The sequence below is a fragment of the Pelophylax lessonae genome, assembly GCF_965119305.1.
Source record: "Pelophylax lessonae genome assembly, chromosome: 1".
Classification (NCBI taxonomy): Eukaryota; Metazoa; Chordata; class Amphibia; order Anura; family Ranidae; genus Pelophylax; species Pelophylax lessonae.
This window is the reverse complement of record NC_138768.1, coordinates 516,827,700-516,846,466: the sequence shown is the minus strand read 5'-3', so window position 1 is coordinate 516,846,466 and position 18,767 is coordinate 516,827,700. Positions and strand designations below refer to the sequence as shown.

Here is an 18,767-nt window from a genome sequence, read left to right as displayed (position 1 = left end):
GGTGTGAAGAAATGCTGTAAAATAATTCAATAATGAATCAATAATTCAAAAATATATTTGTATTTTTTTTTACTAATCTACAAAATGCAAAGCGAGCGAACAGAAAAGAAAATCTTCATCATATTAATATCCAATGGCTTAATACCAGTGTCATTTATTACACCTGCACAAACTCTTGGATTTTGTAGGATTAGAGCCAGGCGTATGATTATTCAATTATACCAACCATTTGCTAATGGTCACCAATTTCTTATGCAAGTTGAAATACAGTCATTAAATGAAACAAACAGCTGTGTAGGAAACTTAAAAACTGGGTGAGGAAAAGTCAAACTCTGCGACTAGGTGAGATTTTGGAAGCCAGTTTTATGTCACAGGTAATACACCATGGCAAGAACTATTTTCAGCATAAAGAAGAACAAGGAGTCCTGGAAGAGATGATTTTTTTCCCCCATAGAACACGGATCTCAAAATCAGAGTCTGTATGGGATTACATGATTAGTACTGATTAGTACTGATTAAACTGTGTGCAAGCATACTTGGAAGAACTAATGCTGTTTTGAAGGAAAAGATGAACACACCAAATATGAATTTGATTTGGATGTCTCATGTTCATTTATTTTCAGTTTGTTAATTGATCAAAATAGGCCATTGACACTTCTATTTCTGAAAGCATTCCTAATGTGCAGCATTTTTTCACACCTGCCTAAAGCTTTTCACAGTAGGGTAAATGTAACATTAATACTGGCATACCCAACTTTTTAGGTACACAATGGGACCAGAGCATGTTTGTAAAGCGAAAATGTACTTAAAGTGAAGCAATACCTTTTTTCACTGTGGGGATCGAAAGTTTGGGCACCCCAGGTAAAATTTTGTATTAATGTGCATAAAGAAGTCAAGGAAAGATGGAAAAATCTCCAAAAGGCATGAAATTACAGATTAGACATTCTTATAATATGTCAACAAAAGTTAGATTTTATTTCCATCATTTACACTTTCAAAATAGCAGAAAACAAAAAAATGGCGTCTGCAAAAGTTTGGGCACCCTGCAGAATTTATAGCATGCACTGCCCCCTTTCAAGGCTGAGACCTGCCAGTGTCATGGATTGTTCTCAATCATCGTCTGGGAAGACCAGGTGATGTCAATCTCAAAGGTTTTAAATGCCCAGACTCATCTGACCTTGCCCCAACAATCAGCACCATGGGATCTTCTAAGCAGTTGTCTAGAAAACTGAAACTGAAAATAGTTGACGCTCACAAAGCTGGAGAAGGCTATAAGAAGATAGCAAAGCGTTTTCAGATGTCAATATCCTCTGTTTGGAATGTAATTAAGAAATGGCAGTCATCAGGAACAGTGGAAGTTAAAGCACGATCTGGAAGACCAAGAAAAATATCAGACAGAACAGCTCGCAGGATTGTGAGAAAAACAATTCAAAACCCACGTTTGACTGCACGATCCCTCCAGAAAGATCTTGCAGACACTGGAGTTGTGGTACACTATTCCACTATAAAAGAGATACTTGTACAAATATGGTCTTCACGGAAGAGTCATCAGAAGAAAACCTCTTCTATGTCCTCACCACAAAAATCAGAATTTGAACTTTGCAAATGAACATATAGACAAGCCTGATGCATTTTGGAAACAAGTTCTGTGGACCGATGAGGTTAAAATTGAACTTTTTTGCCAGAATGAGCACAGGTACGTTTGGAGAAGAAGGGGCACAGAATTTAATGAAAAGAACCTCTGTCCAACTGTTAAGCATGGGGGTGGATCAATCATGCTTTGGGGTTGTATTGCAGCCAGTGGCACAGGGAACATCTCACGAGTAGAAGGAAAAATGGATTCAATAAAATTTCAGCAAATTTTGGATGGTAACTTGATGCCATCTGTGAAAAAGCTGAAGTTAAAGAGAGGATGGCTTCTACAAATGGATAATGATCCTAAACACACCTCGAAATCCACGGGGGATTACATCAAGAGGCGTAAACTGAAGGTTTTGCCATGGCCTTCACAATCTCTTGACCTCAATATAATTGAAAATCTATGGATAGACCTTAAAAGAGCAGTGCGTGACAGACAGCCCAGAAATCTCAAAGAACTGGAAGACTTTTGTAAGGAAGAATGGGCAAAGATACCTCAAACAAGAATTGAAAGACTCTTGGCTGGCTATAAAAAGGGTTTACAAGCTGAGATACTTGCCAAAGGGGGCAGTACAAGATATTAACTCTGCAGGGTGCCCAAACTTTTGCAGACGTCATTTTTTTTGTTTTCGGTTATTTTGAAAGTGTAACTGATGGAAATAAAATCTAACTATTGTTGACATATTATAAGAATGTCTAATCTGTAATTTGATGCCTTTTGGAGATTTTTCCATCTTTCCTTGGCTTCTTTATGCACATTAATACAAATTTTTACCTGGGGTGCCCAATCTTTCGATCCCCACTGTATGTAAATATACTAGCTGTATATGATACAGATTGGTCCTATTTCACTTCATGTAATGTATGTTAACAGGGGATCAGGGGGGAGCTTTATGTATTTTTCGTATTTTTTTGTGGTTATAATTATATGTTGTAAAAAAATTAATAAAGATATAAATTAAAAAAAATATATATACTAGCTCTATGGGAAATCTTAGTCAACTTGACATTGCACTGCTCCCAGTTTTTAACATTGGCGTCTATGGAAAATCTTAGTCGGCTTGACATGGCACTGCTCCCGAACCATAAGTGACAAGGACACCAAATTTGGAGAGCATGTTAAGGGGACCCAGGAATACGACATGGCTGGATTACCCAGGCAAGCTGGCCGACCCCAAAATCAGATATGTTGTAGCCCTGGGTCCCCTCTCGGAGCTCTCCAAGTTTGGTCTCCCTGTCACTTCTGATTCGGGAGCAGTGCCATATCAAGCTGACCAGGATTTCCCATAGACGCCAATCTGTCCGTACTCGCAAGTGTACATAAAGCGGGGTATGCCTGTATAAAAGCACCTTGTAGCTTGAAACCCCTAACAATCTATCCAGAATCTGGAGCAACTCTGCATGGAAACGAATCAGCTTTTATCTTTTATTTTTCAAAACTTACCGAACAAGCTGTGCGTCAAACAATTTCCTGTCTTTGTTTTGCATTTTAGTGCTGCTGATTCCCTCTTTGTAGCCACTTTTAGTCTATAAGCATAATGACTACATGGAATTTTTCAGGGTGGGTTCCCTGATGGGGACATCAGTGTATCCCGAATACAGGAAATCTTCTATGTCATACGCCCCGGAATGCATACAGCCCCAAATGTGAGTATAGCTTCCCGCTGCTGCGTTTTTCAGCCAGTCATAGCATATTGACAGGCTTCTGACAGACTGGACACTGCACCTGTACATCCTGAACACTGGAGTAACACTGGAGTAATTGAAGATTTGATGCCAACAGGACAAACCGCCTGTGTGCATGTAGCCTAATGTGTGCTGAGACAACAACTTGAGTGTTAATCGTCTGGATTTGAAAACTAGGGGAGAAAAATTACAAATTTCTGCTGCGAGTTTCCCTATACCATTTGATATAGAGCCGTAACTAGTATTACCCCTGGGTATTGCTGGCTGGTGGGTACTGCTGTGGGTACTGTTGGTTGGTGGGTACTGCTGGCTGGTGGGTACTGCCGCGCGTACTGCTGGCTGGTGGTACTGCTGCGGGTACTGCTGCGGGTACTGTTTGGTAGGTAATGCTGTGGGTACTGTTGGTGGTGTGTAGTGTACTGCTGTTGGTACTATTTGGTGTGTACTGTTTGTGGTGAGTACTGCTGGTGAAGTGAGGAGCAGCGCAGAGCCGATGCCTCCTGTAGCCTTGCTCTCCTCGGTCTCCTCTCACAGTCGGGAGTGCATTTGATATCACGCCGCCTGTGACAGAACGGAGCCGGAATTACACAGGAAGTATCGGCTCCGTTCTGTCAGCTCAGCTCCGACACAGACAGCTGCGATATCGCCCGTGTGTCAGCCAGGCATCCCAAGTCTCTGGCATGTGGGCTGCAGCTGTCTAGAACACTGAGTGAGAATCGTCAACATTCGGGAGTGAGATCGTAGGAGGGGGGGTGAATCGAGATCACGATTCCTATACGATTAATCATGCAGCTTTAACCAAAACTAGAGAAAAAGTCGGACTATATAGGCCAGACAAGGAGTCTTAGATAGAAACCTACATTATACACAATCTTTAAAAACAAAGAAATTTCATAAAAGCAAATATCATGGTGCTTGACAAATTTGTTTGAAATCTAGGAGCCAGCTAAAAAAGTTAGGAGCCTGTTTTTTCACGCATGCCAAATGGCCCGCTTCTGTCAGACCGGCAGCCATACACATAGGCCCCTTGGCAGCCGTTTTTTATTGAACCGGCTGATGTTTCCCGGCATTCGACCCGTGTGTACTTGGTTTACTTCTTCTGAGAGATATTAACCACTTGCCGACCTCCTGCTGCAGTTTTACTGCGACAGGCTGGCTCGGCTGCGCAAACCGACGTAGTGCTACGTCGGTCGCACGCGTGGTGCTGGGGGGGGCGAGCAAGGGATGCCGATTGCCGCCGGCCACTGACGATCGCTCCCCGCTGAGAGAGAAGAACGGTCAGCTGTTGTAAGCACAGCCGACCATTCTTCTCTCTAAATTAATCACAGAGCGCCTTCTATATAGGATTACAAGTCTCTATGGTCATTTCATAAGCCCCTCCCCCCACAGTTAGTGAACACTCCCCTAGGCTTACAGTTAACCTTTTCATCACCCACTTGGTTAACCCCTTCCCTGGCAGTGTCATTATTACAGTAAGTGCATATTTTTAGCACTGATTACTGTAGTAATGTCACTGGTCCCCCCACAAGTGTCAAAAAGGTCAGTTAGGGGTCCGATCTGTCGGCGCAATGTCGCAGTCCCGCTCAAAATCGCAGATCGCCATTACTAGTAAAAAAAGAAATAAAAATTACATAAATCTTTCCCCTAGTTTGTAGACGCAATAACTTTTGTGCAAACCATTTAAAATACGCTTATTGCGATTTTTTTTTTACCACAGATATGTAGCAGAATACAAATTGGCCTAAAAGGATGAAAAAATTGGATTTTTAAATATTTTTTTCGGGAATGGAATAGCAGAATGTGAAAAATATTGTTTTTTTTCAGAATAGTTTTTTTGTTTATAGCGCAAAAAATTAAAAAAATCGCACAGGTGATCAAATACCACCAAAAGAAAGCTCTATTTGTGGGAAAAAGGACATCAATTTTATTTCGATACAGCATCGCACAACCATGCAATTTTCCGTTAAAGTAATGAATCGCAAAAAAATCCTTCCGGTCCAGAACTGGTTAAAGGAACAGTGATTTGAAGTGGTCATGGTGGTAGGAGTCAAACACTACACATGCTGGGATATTTACAATTATGTGCTGGGGGCTATTTACACCCCAAACACATGTGATTTACTGCTGGTGGGTACTGCTGGCTGGTATTGCTGTGGGTACTGCCGGCTGGTACTGCTGGCGAGTACTGCTGGCTGGGTACAACTGACACACACCGTTCTTTCGCCTGACATCCCAAGTCTCCTGAGAGGTGCGGGAATCTCCCACATGCGGGTGTGGCGCTTGCGGGTGTCAGGGAGCAGCAGCCCACATGCGGAAGACTCCCCCCACTTCGCAGGAGACTGGGGATGTCTGGCGACAAGACCCCTCCGGCAGTGTAACCCAGGTGCCAGGCCGCTAATTCTAGTCACCAATGCGACCTGGCGCCCGGGGTTTGTCGAGCTCTGGCTTATCAGATCAACTGTACATCAAGTGATTACAGTACTCTTGTTCGATAAATCCAATGAAAAGGAAATCCTCCTGTATCAGCACGTTTTGCCGAAGTTAAGCATCCAGACGCATGAGTATAGTATAGTAATCCACTAAAGAGAAATAACAATGGTTAAAATGCATCTATATACATTACACTAGACTTTGATGGACTGTTGTTGATGTTGTAATTAGCATAATCACGTGAGCAACTATGTGTGGAGATGGTATATAGATGCTGCTGGCACTGATCACTCCCCTTTAGGTGGGTGCTGGTGTACAAATAATGTGTTGGAGTGCTGCGCATATAAATGTAAAATGGTGAAAGAAAGAAATATATTTTGTATAAAATATGTGTGATACATTGCTACTATTGTGACCTTAAATGTAAATAAACATCAATTATATAAACCAAAAATGTATTGTGCCAAATGTAGTAAGTGTACCGTGAATTATAAATGTACAAATAAAGCCAATGGTAGAATATCCTCAATATAGGCAATAAAATAAAAATTGTATCTATATATCTAATCAATAAAAATCAATTATACAAGACCTGAGTGTGCTGTACTAAATAAAATGAGTATACCGGGAGCCGTAAATATACAAATAAAACCACTGGTGTAATTATAACTATACAGAATCCGTGTTGCAATAATGAGAAGTATCAAAGTGAAAGTTCAAATATCTGTGTTGATTGAATCCACAATAGTAATGAAGCTCAATCACCCTTGTTCAATTATCACTTTGCTAGATAGTCCGCAGAGGTCAGTGTTGCAAAGACATATAAATAGGTGTTCCTTTATTTGCTATTTCCCCCTAAGGGTATGGGCTTACCTCAAGGGTTAAATCAATGCGCTTGGATTGATTCAATGTTATCCTTGAATGCCACCACGGATTGCCGGATGATGATCTTCTGGAGAAATGTATTCCAGATTAGCTGTTCTACTGCTCAGCCATCCATGCATGGGACAAAATAGAGGGAATTTATAGTGAAAATAAATGTAGATAAAAAGTAATTGTTTTATTAAAAAAGCTAAAACCACTCACATGGTACTGGTGCTACAGCGCACCAGTCTATACACGTGATTTCCACAAAGCATGAACATTTAGTTCAAGTATGCCGCCGTTGCTGCATGCATCCAATGTCATCTCACTGCAAAGACAATGTGCCTAGCCCCTCCCCTAAGCGCGTGTCGGTACCAGGACTGCATGCCTTCCTCGGAGGGATCTGATTGGTCGGTGAACCTTGTGTGTTTTATCAAGTGGAGAATGGGATAATTAATCCCCAGGTGTGTGTTAACCCGATAATGCGATTTAACCCAATAAAAAGCCCATACTCTGCTATGTTGGCTCTGCCCATACTCTGCATCAGGGGCGTAACTACAGGGGTTGCAATCGCTACCGGGCCCCATGCTCCAGGGGGCCCGGTAGCAAACCAGTGGGTGAACTTCTAGGATCTCAAAGGTCACACTTGCGACCGGGCCCTGGCATTTCACCACTGTGGGGAGGCCCCAAGATTGCAGGAAGGGGGCCCACTGCAGAACTTGTGAAAGGATCCTGATGCGGGACCATAATAAAAGGCCATGCAATGAGAGTAAAGAGCCCCAGGATTAGTGGGAAGAGCCCCGGGCTTGAAGGGAAGGGCCCCGGCCAGGGGTCTGGGGGGCCCTTCATGGTTTCTTGCATCGGGGCCCTGAAGGTTCTAGTTACGCCTCTGCTCTGCATTCAGAAGCGGAGTGCTGGAACCAACTGTTTTACATCACATAAAGAAAGAGATACAATTTTAATTCACACATCAATTGCTATATTACATATACAACTAGGAGTAGAGAAAATAACAATGCTATATCCTACTCACCCAGCGCTAACACATATGTATTCGAATGCAAAAAATTGCACTCAAAGCACATAAAAAACACAGCTGCCACTATTAACACAATAAACATAAACAGAGGGGCACTCTATAAAAAAAAAAACTCCCCATGAGTCCACTAGCGGCGCTCTCAGTGTATTAACCACATACACCTATATTCTTATTTGAAATAATAAAGTTCCTGGTGTGTGCAATAGTCGGACCAGTGCTTCTCATTTATAATTTTCAAAACACACCTCTTTACGTGCGTTTTGAAAATTATACATGAGAAGCACCGGTCCGACTATTGCACCCACCAGGAACTTTATTATTTCAAATAAATATAGGTGTATGTGGTTAATACACTGAGAGCGCCGCTAGTGGACTCATGGGGAGTTTTTTTTTATTTTAAAACTTTTTTATAGAGTGCACCTCTGTTTATGCTATATTACATATGTTCAGGGACCTCTATATTTGTGTGCCAATTTTATCTGAAGTATTCAGTAGTAGCAAAGTGTGTGTGGAGAAAGATACACACACTTTGCTACTATTAAATACTTCAGATAAAATCCCTGAACATATGTAATATAGCAATTGACGTGCGAGTTAAAATTGTATCACTTTCTTTATGTGATGTAAAACATTTGGTTCCAGCACTCCGCTGCTGAATGCGTCTTGCCGACATAGCCGACTATGGCGCCGAGCGTGGAGGACGTATCACACATATTTTATACAAAATATATTTCTTTCTTGCACCATTTTACATTTATATGAGCAGCACTCCAACACATTATTTGTTGTTGATGTTGAGTGAGGAGTGATGCGCACGCCCAGGACGCTGGCCGCGCCATTGTTGGCGCCGAGCGTGGAGGATGCCAGGTGGTGGAGGTATATAGGGGGATGGTCCCAGTGCAGATGTTTCTGCTTCTTCCTCACCTGGACACATATAGCCACCGGAGATCCTCATGGTACATTGCTACCGGATATGCTCATTAAGGGTTTGTTTGCCTATTGAACAGTACACCTCTGGCTGGATATCTGCTTCTTTTGAATATACAGATACACTCCCTGTGGATGTTTAGGTGAAAAGGGAAGACATGACTGGCACTTTTTGATTGATAGTATGACATCTTAAAGTAATAGGCTTTGGTGCAACTTTTTGTGGGAGTGGAGTTTTATAGTGGGATGTGTTTACCAATTATGCTATGCTTATTTGTTTTAGACACTTTCAAATATGGATGCTTTAATTGGAGCAGAATCCTTTTTAAATGGGAATTGTTTTCCCCTCTTTGTGAGCTAACTAGGTAATATATTACTTCTGTACCAGATATTTGTTTTATTGGGGTCATTATGGTCCTTGCTTGGGGGGGAAGGGAATTTATGCGATTCATCATCTTTCCTCTTAGGGCCAGACCACAGACTTCATTGAATGTCCCCTTCGTTCTAACTTCTAGAAAAAACATATAATCTGTAACATCTGGGAAGTGCCATTAGGGTAGCTATCATCGCTGCAACACTTATTTAGCTTTAACTGATCATGTGGTACCAGACCCTATGGTAACTTATCTTTTTGATGTAGATCTTTTTCTGAGGTGTCCTGTTCAGGCTCCACCTGTTGCTTCGGTGCCCACCCAAGGATCATGTGCACTGTAGTGCAATATTGCTGAGGTACGCCCCGCACAGCAAACTAAGTGATGGAGTGTACTGTGATGTATATAGATGAATTTTAAGGCATTGTTATTTCTCTTTGGAGGATTACTGTGCTATACTCATGTGTCCCATTGAAGCATAATTTCGGCAAACTGCATTGACACAAGGATTTCCTTTTAATCGAATTCATCAAGCAAGAGTACTGTAATCGCTTCATGTACAGTTGATCCGATCAGCACCATATTTGCTTTTATAAAATGGTTTGTTTTTTTAAGATTACATATAACAATCTATGATTTAATCTAAGATTCTTTGTCTGGCCTACATAGTGCAAACTTTTCTCTAGTTTTGGTTTATAAATACACACTATTTAACCCAAAGGATGGCAAGGAATGTATATGTATATTTATTTTGTGATAGCTGCGTTTAGATCAAGCCTGTTGTGATTATAAATGTAACGTTAATATAAAAATATGTAATAGAAAGCTGCGCTAGCAATTGATAGAAGCAGATGTATGAACAGTAGAAAATTGAGTACAGTCCAAGTTCTTAAGAGGGTATCAAAAAATCAAGTGTCAAGTCCAAGAAAGCCTCCAACGGACTCCAGGTTAGAGAAAATCCACCACCAGAGAGCACTCAGTCAGCCGCTGTGAAGCATGCATAAGAGGTATGCGCTTACCAGATGGATACAGATTTGTAACATGGGTAAACACCAAATAGCCTCAGAGCCAGCTCCAGCGTATGCCACCTCTCCCACCGAGTACAATCAGGTATAGGGACAGCACCAGACACCTCGTCCTCATCAAAAGTCAAGCAAACATATGCAAGAGAAGAGTGGGGCCACAATAGTGTAGATAGTATGCACAGTTTATTGGACGAATAAATGTAAATACACTCACAATATGCCAAAGGATAAAAGCATTCATCAAACAAAATCAAAAGCCGCCGCCGCCCGACTTCCGGCCGCACAGTAGTGACGTCAGCACGCCTTCCCTACGATCGTTTTGTCAGAACTGACGTCTTCCAGGGGATGCGGGCGGCGCGCTGAGTCACCACTATTAATACCGTCAGAGGCATACGTCCCTTCCGGAAGTCGGGGAAGCAGGCAGCGCCATATTAGAACATGGAAAAGACCAGGCATTTGCAGAGAGAGCGTTCACACAGCGGCTGCAGCTCCTAACCCAATAGAAAGCCACCATTGCTGTCTCAAATGTTAGTGAAGCTCGATCAGCATTCCTGGAAACTGATGAGTATATAGCAAATGACAATTAAGAATAAAAAACAAAAACAACAAATAAAATTAAGGTCCAGCCGGAGTTGCCACCGCAAGGATCTGCTCATGGATTGAGTCTGAATTGGTAAAATCAAACCGGTATAACGAAAGAGCCGGTACAGTAGCCATTAACATTAGCCAAATAACGGAATAAGCTATATATATGATAAATAACCACTAAAACGCCTAATCCAGGCTGAGAATGGCCAAATCATATAGTAATAAAAAATGGAAATGTAAATCTAAGTAGGCTGAGAATAGACTGGCCCACCATACGCTATACAATCTCAACGGGTCTAAATATTAAAAACACATAAATTATAAGAAAAAATTAGTAGTATAAAAATGGGGGTACAGAATTAACCACAGAGCCTGAACGGGTGCAACTCCCACCGGAAACAGGACCAAATCAAGCCGATATAAAGGCTCAAAAACATTCCAAAATTAAAAATAAGCATAAAAAGACCAAATCAAGAATAATCAATAAAAGCATTAATATCTGTATCTACATTTAAACCGAAAGGGGTAAAGCATTTGTTCCTGTAGATCCAGGACATTTCCAACTCGGAGAGCCCCCTAACAAAGGGCTCTCCACTCCAGTGAGGGACAAATTTCCTTGTTGTGCTTTAATCGGTAATGCTTGGATACAGAGTGCTTTGTAAACCCCTTTCGAATGTTGGCTAAATGTTCATTGCATCTGATGTATAGGGGTCTTTTGGTCCTCCCTATATATTGCAAGCCACAAGGGCATTGCAACAGATAAACCACACCTGTCGTGGAGCAAGAGATAAAGGGTTTAATGTCAAAGGTATTACCTGTGCTCGTGGACAGAAATTCCTTGATGTTCCTCTTTTTATTTTTATTGACTGAACAGGTCTGGCAATGGTTGCACTTGTAATAGCCAGTGAGCTGGCTAAAAAAGGTCGGCTTAGGCCCAGGGGGATTCAAAACATTGGGAGCCAGCTTGTCCCTTAAAGTAGGGGCCCCTCTGAAAATGACCCTAGGTTGCTCTGGTAGCACATAAGACAAAAGACGGTCACTTTTAAGAATGTGCCAATGTCTCCGAATGATGTTTTAAATGTTCTTGTGCTGTATTGAGAAGGTAGTGACAAAAAATGGATTTTTGTAAAATCTTACCGTAAAATCCTTTTCTCTTAAGCTCATTGACAGACGTAGTCCTCGTTGATTAATAACAACTCGGGTTATGCTGCCCTCTACAGGAGTAGGACTAGACAGGAAAGAAAACGTTCTGGCCACACCCTAGGGGCAGTCCCAGAGGGTATATCCTCTCACTTCCTGCTACAGAAAATCAGTTATGTCACAAAGCAGTGTTTAGAGAATTTAACCCAACCCAACTCAAAACAGAGGGGCGGGTACTACGTCTGTCAATGAGCTTAAGAGAAAAGGATTTTACGGTAAGATTTTACAAAAATCCATTTTTCTCTGTCGCTCATTGACAGACGTAGTCCTCGTTGATTAATAACAACTCAGGACGTCCCAAAGCAGTACCACAAATGAGGGGTGGGATGACAGAAATCAAAATCCAGAAGGCCCAACCGGAGCCAACCAGAAGCATCAAGGACTCATCGAGCAAAAAGATGAGACCTAAGTGAAACACCCAACAAACCCTTGAGGTAGACCAACAGTCTCCTCAGATTGCGGCCTGCAGAACCTTGTGGCCAAAAGAGGCATCTGACGATGCCATCACATCAACTTTATAAAATGTTGTAAAGGTATGAACCGACGATCAAGTCATCGCCTCGAAAACCTGGATCGCTGACGCCTGATGGCGGAAGACCCAGGAGACACTAGGCGCCCGAGTAGAGTGTGCCTTAACAGGGAACGGAGGATTCCGACCCTTAATAGAATAAGCCTGTACCACCGTCTGACTGATCCATCTAGATATGGTCGCGGCAGACACAGGCAACCCCCTTCAAGGGCTATCCGTGATCACAAAAAGTGAGTCCGTCTTACGAAAACAAGTTCGTAGTAGTCAAGTGTATCCTTCTAAACCCCATCCAAGGAGTGTAATGCAAACTCCCAAGGATGGCTAGTCTTAGGACACGGGGAAGGTAACACAATATTTTTATTCAGATGAAAACTCTGAAAACCACTTTAGGAAGGAAGGATGGATTCGGAAGAAGAACCACCTTATCCCTATAAACCACCAGAAATGGGGAACGACAAGATAATGCGGCCAGTTCTGACACCCTGCGTGCAGAAGTAATGGCCACCAAGAAGGCCACCTTCTGGGATAATGTAAGCAAGGGAATCTCCCTAATATCTTCAAAGAGAAGTTTCTGAAGAACTGACAACACTAAATTAAGATCCCAGGCGGTAAGGGTGCACGCACTGGCGGAGGCAGATGTCGCACCCCTAGGATGAAATTCCGCACCAAGGAATGATTAGCCAAAGGTTTCTGAAAGAAAACTGCTAACGCTGAAACCTGACCCTTGATAGTGCTCAAGGACAATTTCTGCTCAACCCCTTGTTGCAGAAAGACCAAGATTCGGATCACCGAATAGGTATGTGGGGGAAATCCAAGAGATTCACACCACGCAAATATAAGACTTCCATGTGCTGGAAGTCGCTTTCCTTGCTTTAACTAGGGGTAGGAATAAATGAAGCTGACACTCCCTTGTCCTTCAGTACCTGGGTCTCAATGGCCAGGCCATTAAGCCAGCGATTGTAAAGCAAGATGGAAGATCGGTCCCTGAGACCGCAAATCCTCCCTGAGAGGAAGTCTCCAAGGAGTGTCCGCGACTAGCCTCACCAAGTCGGCGTACCAGGCTCGACGAGGTCAGTCCGGAATTTCCAGAATAACTGGAATTCCCTCCACCTCTATCCTGCGAAGAAGTTCCCGCAGTAACTTGAGAGGATGGAAGGCATGCCGTAGCTGATACTGCCCCCACAGGGCGATCAGCGTTTCTGCTGCGTCCGCTAGAGGATCGCGGGTGCGAGCTACAAACCTCCGCACCTTCCTGTTGAGCCAAGGTGCCAACAGATCCACATCCGGGGTGCTCCAATGAAGGGACAGCTAGTGAGATACCTCTGGATGAAGAGGCCATACCCCTTGATCCAGAATCTGACGGCTGAAATAATCTGCCTGCCGATTTCCCACCCCCGGAGTGAACAATGTGGGGAGATCCGGAACAAAACGTTCCGTCCAACGCAAGATGCTAGTCGTTTCGATGGTCACCAGGACATTCTAAGTGCCCCTTTATTGACATAAGTCACGACCGTGGCATTGTGCGATTGGATCCGAATCGGGCTGCTCTAGAGCTGCTCGGTCCAGTAAATCAGATCGCTCTCAGTTCCGATACCCTATTGGTAACCTGGATACTATCGGAAGGAATGACTTCCCCTGGTTGAGCATCGGAGGCTCCCTGGTCCGCTCGCCCAACCGGATCCGATTGTCCAGGAAATCGGAATTCTGATTCCATAAGAAAAGAATCTCTTTCAGGAGAATTCGGGTATGAGACTGGGTATACGGTACTGCCTCTAAGAAGGCCACCACCCGTCCCAGCCAATTGACGGACAGCAACATCCCGAATCGTTGACTGAACCTTCTGGAGTTTCTCCGCAAGGAGAAAACCTCTTGCCCAGGATGTATCCAACCTTAGGCCCAGATAGTTCAGTCTCCTGGTGGGAACCAGGGATGTGGGAAAGCGAAGAAAAACGCTGATGTCCTGCGATGATGGGGATATAAAGATAGGCATCCTAAATGTCTATGGACGCCAGGAATCCCCCTGATGCAGGGAGGCCACCACTGTTCGGATGGACTCTATTTTTCCCCAAGTCCAGAAATTGGACGCACCTTGCCCTCTTTCCTGGACATTGTGAACAGGTTCGAATAGAACCCCTGAAACCGTTAAATGTTAGCAGGGAAGAATCGCACCGGTGGAAGTGATCGAAACTCGATCCTGTATCCTGACCGTATGACCTCGCGAACCCCTTAGTCTGGGGTTCCGGCAAGCCATGGATCCGGAAACCGGTGAAGACGTCCCCCCACTCCAGAGATGGGTAGGGGCGCATCAGACTGTATTTTTCAGGCTTGGCTGAGCCGAACTTTTTGTTTAGCCGACCAGCGCCCTTTGAAACGCCTCTAAAGGGGCTTTGGAGGGTTTCGCCTTATCGCCCGCCCTCGCAGAACGAACAACTCCTTATGAGCAGAAAGGGAAGGTCCTCGTTGGCTACGAGGTCCTCTTTAACCTAACAGTCTGTGGCAAGACAGCAGGTGGTACCGTCTATCCTTTAAAGAGGGATTCCTCAAACGGATAGCGCCTAGCCATGCGTTTAGGAAATAACAGGGGTTCGTTTCAAAACGACCCCATTTGGGTAAAGGAAAAACCTTCGCCCTTTTGGTAGGCTAACAAGTACCAAAAAGGAATTTCAGTCTCAGCTACCTCTGCCGGTATAACCTCAAGACCAAAGGTTTCCCGGACGGACACAACTAGTGCATCCACCACTCTTGTGCTATGGCGGAGGCAGAAACGTTCTCCTCACTGCTGAGGAGACATTACCTGAGACAACAGCCCTATAAGAGGGACCTGCAGCTGCATTGACCAGCTCCGAATCCGTATCTGAAGTATCAGATAAACAATAGGGGTAGGCGGGGGTCGCTTCTTGACCCCCGTCCCTGACAGGCCACCTCCACCCGGGATACCAAAGACTCCAAAACTGCAGATAATGCATTAAAAACAAGTGGGGTACTGGAGGGTCCTGCAGCCACCTTGAGGGGATCAGGTGGGGATACCTATGCGGCAGGGTCAATGATTATACAAGACACTTGCCAGCGACAAAAAAATGACAAAGTAAAAAACTTTTTTTTTTTTTTTGTGTCCCCCAGTCGCAACAGCGCCCCTCAGTGTTACCTGCCTTTTTGGACCCCACAGAGAGAGAGAGAGAGAGAGACCCCAAGGCTCATCCCTGATGCACAGAAGTTTTCATCAGCTTGCTCAGTGCTGTCCTGTTACAGACAGGAAGTCTTTGGCCCTATTTCCTGGGTAAAGAAGGTGGCTCCGCCCCTTAACACGCCTACCGGCGCCTCCCCCTGGCTCCACGAGGTGTTTGGTCACCTCAAACATGGCCGCCCCCATGTTGGAGACACGAGGCTACGCCAATATGGCGGCCTCGTGTGCTCTGCAAGAAAATGGCGCCGGCCTGTTAGGATAGCAGTGGCTTAGCAGCGGCCTGCGGGATGCTGTATTCGGCCTAGCGGCCTGTGGGAGTGCATCGGCCCCCCAAACTTCACCCTGGATGGTGATCAGCCTGGCCGGCGGTACCGGACTCTGGTGGGCAGCTATGCTACCACAGTAATATTCTAGTACTGCCACTGACTTCAGTCATCTTTACAGTTTTGAAATGACATTAGATTGTCAGCTCCCAAACCAAGCCTCCTGGTTACTTGTTCACAAAAATCACACTCAAATAGGGGGATCTGTGACATGTTATAGGATAGAGGGGAGACCCATCCTTACCATTTCAGAGAGGGGCCCGCGTTCACCACAAAACCCATCAGGGGGAAAAGGGGGAACATACTACTCACCATACCGGAACCAGGTGGGCGCCAACTCCTGACAGTACCCCTCTCCACCGGGGTGGGAGGGCTGTCGACCAATACGGACGCCGTGACTCATGGTCATTGGCGTTTCAGCGAGACGTTTAACTCGCAGGGTCAGTCCCCGTCCAGTGGGACTATATCGCGGCCGACCCAGCGTGGAGCTATGGCCTGCACGCGCTCGTAGGCTGAACTGGGGTGACCACTGGATCTCAACATCCAGCCCGTCGCCCAGTTCCAGCGTTCTTGCTTGAAGCTCTCACAGGAACACTGGAGAAAAAAAGCTGTCTAAAAATCTTCTAAGAAAAAAATCCTGCCAGGACCGAAGATCCCAGCAAGGTATCTAGATCCTTACTCCTAACTAGACAGAAAAAAACTGATTTGCTGTAGCAGGAAGTGAGAGGATATACCCTCTGGGACTGCCCCTAGGGTGTGGCCAGAACGTTTTCTTTCCTGTCTAGTCCTACTCCTGTAGAGGGCAGCATAACCCGAGTTGTTATTAATCAACGAGGACTACGTCTGTCAATGAGCGACAGAGAAAGGGGCATTAAAGGAAGCGCTCGTGGTCTTTGGACGGGCTGTTATAGAAAGCATATCAGATCTGTCCATCCTCCCAACTTCCTCGAAAGTATTCCTAAGAAAAGTGCTGTCATAGCCTTTATCCATGAATCTACTAGTGAGGATTTTGGCCTGATTCTCAAAATCAACTGTGTTTGTACAGTTCCTCTTGATTCTCATATACTGTCCCTTCGGAACAGCACGCAACCAAGGGGCATGGTGGCAGCTGTCCGTGGGAATATATGAGTTACGATCAGTCATTTTAAAGTAAGTGTTGGTGACAAACTTATCACCCGCACTTAAAATCGTTAGATCAAGGAAGTTGATGGATTCTTGACTGGCCTCAAAGCTCAACTTTATGCCCCTATCATTCTGGTTAAGCTCCACCATGAAGAGATCAAGATCTGATTTAGACCCATTCCAAAGGAGGAGGACGTCATCAATGTACCTGGCCCAGAGCATAATCTGGGGCCTATCGCAACCATAGATGACGTCCTCCTCCCACTGGGCCATAAATAAATTCGCCAGGGAGGGGGCATACTTCGCCCCCATTGCCACTCCTCTGTCCTGGCGAAAATATTGGCCCTCAAACCAGACCTTAATTTTATTCGTTGTTTTTGTTTTTATTCTTAATTGTCATTTGCTATATACTCATCAGTTTCCAGGAATGCTGATCGAGCTTCACTAACATTTGAGACAGCAATGGTGGCTTTCTATTGGGTTAGGAGCTGCAGCCGCTGTGTGAACGCTCTCTCTGCAAATGCCTGGTCTTTTCCATGTTCTAATATGGCGCTGCCTGCTTCCCCGACTTCCGGAAGGGGCGTATGCCTCTGACATTATTAATAGTGGTGACTCAGCGCGCCGCCCGCATCCCCTGGAAGACGTCAGTTCTGACAAAACGATCGTAGGGAAGGCGTGCTGACGTCACTACTGTGCGGCCGGAAGTCGGGCGGCGGCGGCTTTTGATTTTGTTTAATGAATGCTTTTATCCTTTGGCATATTGTGAGTGTGTTTACATGTATTCGTCCAATAAACTGTGCATACCATCTACACTATTGTGGCCCCACTCTTCTCTTGCATATGTTTGCTTGACTTTTGATGAGGACGAGGTGGCTGGTGCTGTCCCTATACCTGATTGTACTCGGTGGGAGAGGTGGCATACGCTGGAGCTGGCTCTGAGGCTATTTGGTGTTTACCCATGTTACAAATCTGTATCCATCTGGTAAGCGCATACCTCTTATGCATGCTTCACAGCGGCTGACTGAGTGCTCTCTGGTGGTGGATTTTCTCTAACCTGGAGTCCGTTGGAGGCTTTCTTGGACTTGACACTTGATTTTTTGATACCCTCTTAAGAACTTGGACTGTACTCAATTTTCTACTGTTAATACATCTGCTTCTATCAATTGCTAGCGCAGCTTTCTATTACATATTTGCTTCTAGTGTTTCCCACTACAGCTGCCGCTTTTACTATTATTGCTCCAGCGCGGTTATTTACATTTGCAGTTAATATAAAAATACCTCATGTCATGAGGTGTGTGTACAATTCTCAGTCCCTTTGGGAAAGATACTCTTGCTCTTAGCCCCAATCCATTGATATGCAATGAGCATTCACACTCAAAGCCACACAGCCTTGAATCCAAGAAAGGTCCTGCTGGGTCCTCCTCAAGTAGCTGCGCATGCCACAACCAAATTCTTTCCTATGGGACAGTCCTAGCTATGGTGGCCACTATGAGTTTGGGTCTCTATAGGAAAGAATCATGCTGTGGATAGTGAGTTAAAGCTGGCTTGTGGTACACATGCACACTTTACCGCATTGAAACATGACAACGCACAATCTGTGCCTGCGGTTATTAAAAATGTACCATTAATAACCCCTCATGTAATGAAGTTTATGCATAATTATTTGTCCTTTGGAAAAGGCACCTCCAGGAACCCCTGAACCCAGTAAAACATTTTTGACAAACCTCAATATCTCAGAATGCTACTCCTGCATATTCATTGATCTTCACAAGATGAAATATGAGTGGGGTTTGTCAGAACACTTTGCCCAAGGCCTTTAGGCATCTTATCTTTAGATGGCA

The 18,767-nt window shown here is 44.4% G+C and overlaps 1 protein-coding gene across 1 annotated transcript in view; it reads right to left on the bottom strand.

Moving 5' to 3' along the window:
* The window catches only part of PCSK4 (proprotein convertase subtilisin/kexin type 4), a gene marked incomplete at both ends in the record, with an annotated part of 193,199 nt that overhangs the window by 59,090 nt on the left and 115,342 nt on the right, over positions 1 to 18,767 (bottom strand). The gene's annotated exons all lie outside the window — the stretch shown is intronic.